The sequence below is a fragment of the Pseudorca crassidens genome, chromosome 10 (assembly GCF_039906515.1).
Source record: "Pseudorca crassidens isolate mPseCra1 chromosome 10, mPseCra1.hap1, whole genome shotgun sequence".
Taxonomy (NCBI): domain Eukaryota; kingdom Metazoa; phylum Chordata; class Mammalia; order Artiodactyla; family Delphinidae; genus Pseudorca; species Pseudorca crassidens.
In genome coordinates this window covers 11,503,413-11,506,329 of record NC_090305.1, presented here as the reverse complement: position 1 = coordinate 11,506,329, position 2,917 = coordinate 11,503,413, and the positions used below count along the sequence as shown (strand labels likewise).

General features: G+C 47.1%; 1 pseudogene; it reads left to right on the top strand.

The window, feature by feature from the left end:
- The first annotated feature begins 1,164 nt into the window (after nucleotides 1–1,164).
- On the top strand, nucleotides 1,165–2,619 carry LOC137232520 (ferritin light chain pseudogene; annotated as a pseudogene).
- The last annotated feature ends 298 nt before the right edge of the window (nucleotides 2,620–2,917 follow it).

Genomic DNA, 2,917 nt, shown 5'->3' with positions numbered 1-2,917 from the left:
TCCTAACACAATGGTCAGATTGAAAGGAGTTTCATTACATGGCTGGGCATTTCTTTTTTCTTTGGGGAATAGAAAAGGTGAACGCAATACTTTCCAGTTTAAAGTTACCACAAAACTTCATAATCTTAACCTCAAAATCAACTCCTAAATTTATACAGAGAACCAGAGGCCTTGGGCTGGCTGCAACTGCCTGTTTGATCTTGGTTAAGTTCCAAAAAGCCAGGGAGAGTTCAAAGCAAGGCCAGGGGCAAGTCCACACTGTAATCCACGTCCCCTTTTCCTTCCGTCTGTAATCTCCCTCTCCATCCTCCGGTATGAACTACAGTAGATATCCATTTCAATAACCCTAGACACCGTAGATTCTAGAACAATGAGGAACACATCTTTTCTTATTGATACTGACAGACCCTTTGGTCAGAAAATGTCCCTCAACAGATGTTAGAGAATGTGGTTATAAACCAAAAAGGTATCTGTTACAACTTTTAAGGCTGTTTTATTTCTAGCTCTGTAAATTCCACTGGATAAGGTTTAATTTTTTTCACCCCTTTTTCTTCAGAAAGCCCTCTTGAGGGTTTAGGACACAGGAAAGCAGTTATGGCGTAAATAAGATGCTGCCTCTGCTTTTGCATTAGCCACCCCTCCTCCATCTTCCCACAAAGAAAAAGAGAACTGAAAGGACAGTTACGAAGCCGTACCAATAATAAAGCAAGAACGAGTTCTTCAAATTCATCATTCGAGTTACTGTATTTGGAAATTGAATAATGCCATTTTTTCCAATCTAAGCACGCTGGATGTTATTTCATTCGAATCATACTGTTGGAAGATGGTTTTAGATTATTTTAACTCTGGTTAAAGAATACATCCATTGATATCAAAAAGAATTGAATTGTACCCTGACTTTGAGGTGAATGACTGCCTGAGTACTGACCTAGTCTGAAATTCACTTCCTATCAAATGGGCCACCTGGCATAAGTGACTTCAGCTTAAAATTCCTAATGAGGCCACAAGCATTGGCATAAATACATGAAAGTGGAGACTTAACAATGTACGATAATGTCTTCTTTCCCAATATTTATTCCCTATAACATAAACACCTATGACAAATAAACAATGAAAGAGAGGAGTGAAAGTGACAGAAATAGTATGCTGACACAGGTGATAGTGATGACGGTTGTGTGTGGCTTTTCTCCCAAGTCACCCAGAGCCCAAGTGAGTCCTCTACCTTCTGAGATAAACATTCCTAATGTCCCACTTTTGCACCCCTGTCCCCCAGTCCTGAGTTTGGGCAGGAGTGGGAAGGAGAGCCGTTCTGTTCATATTTTCCTTGCAGAGCTCCTAAGTACTGCACGAAAATGTGCAGGGCAGAGTGCCAGATGTCTGATAATGTAAAATCAGGGGAAGGCTTGAGTGTCATGGCATGTGTATATATATCCCTCGGAAAATGCCATCTGCCATATCTTTCTCACCCCACGTGTTTTGTTTTTGTTTTTTGCAATGTGCTGTTGACATTCCTCCATTGAGAAGGTATGTTCCCTACCTTTGAACTTGAGAAAATCTTTGTAGCTGCCTCGACAAATACAATGCAGTAGAAGTGACAGTGTTTGACCTCTGAGGCAAGGTCACAAAAGGCCACGTGGCTTCTGTGTGGCTCTCTGTCTTTCAGGATGCTCACCTTGGCAACCCAGCCACCACACTGTGAGGAAGCCCTGGCCACTTGGAGAAGCCACTTGCAGGTGTCCCAGTCGCAGCCTTAGCTCAGAGGTGGTCCTAGGCAGGGGGCGGGGGGAGGGAAGGAGGGCTTAGGCTGGCGGGGGTGGGGGTGGTGGAGACGGAGGGGGCCGGAAGTGACTATACTGCTGCTCACTAACTGACCTGAGGAATATTGAGTTTCCGACAGGTCGCGCGGCAGGCCTGCGGATCTGTCTCTTGCTTCAACAGTGCTTAGAATGAACGTACCAAGGGATACCCCTTGTTCCAGCCTCCGACCGCCCTCCAGCTTTTTTTTCAGTTGCAACCTTTGGAATCAGCCACTCAGCTACCCTCGGCCACTGGAACCAACCAACACCAGTTTTTGAGGCTAACTCCTTATTACCAATCAACCCTGAGCTCCCAGATTCGTCAGAATTATTCTACCAAGGTAGAGGTTGCCTGGTCAACCTGCATCTGCAGGCCTTCTATACCTACCTCTCTCTGGGCTTCTATTTCGACCACGACGATGGGGCTCTTCAGAGTGTGGGCCACTTTTTCCGTGAATTGGCCAAGGAGAAGCGCCAAGGCACTGAACGTCTCTCGAAAATACAAAACCAGTGCAGCGACCGTGCCCTCTTCCAGGACGTGCGGAAGCCATCTCAAGATGAGTGGGGTGAAACCCAGGACGCTATGGAAGCCGCCATTCTCATGGAGAAGGACCTGAACCAGGCCCTTTTCGATCTGCATGCCCTGGGCTCTGCCCGCACAGACCCTCACCTCTGAGACTTCCTGGAGAGCGGCTTCCTGTATGAGCAGGTGAAACTCATCAAGAAGATGGGTGACCACCTGACCAACCTCCGCAGGCTGGCTGGTCCTCAGGCTGGGCGGGGCCAGTAGCTCTTTGAAAGGCTCACCCTCAGGCATGACTAGGAGCCTGTGAAACCCAGCGGCCTTTGAGGAGCCCCTGTGGTCAGAAGGCCTGAAGCCTTCTCTGCAGCCACTCGGCAGCTTTTAACTACCCTGGAGCCCTCCCCCAAGCCTTGGACCAAATGGAAATGAAGCTTTTGGCAGCCAAAAAAAAAAAAAAGGAATATTGAGTTTCCCATTTGTGCCGGGCAGTGTTGTAGAAGCTGGGCTACAGCTATGAGAAAAACAGACAAAAATAGCCCCCTTCTCAGCTCCTTCTGTAGACTCTGTGAATCTAACTTCCTGAGCCTTCCACAACTGG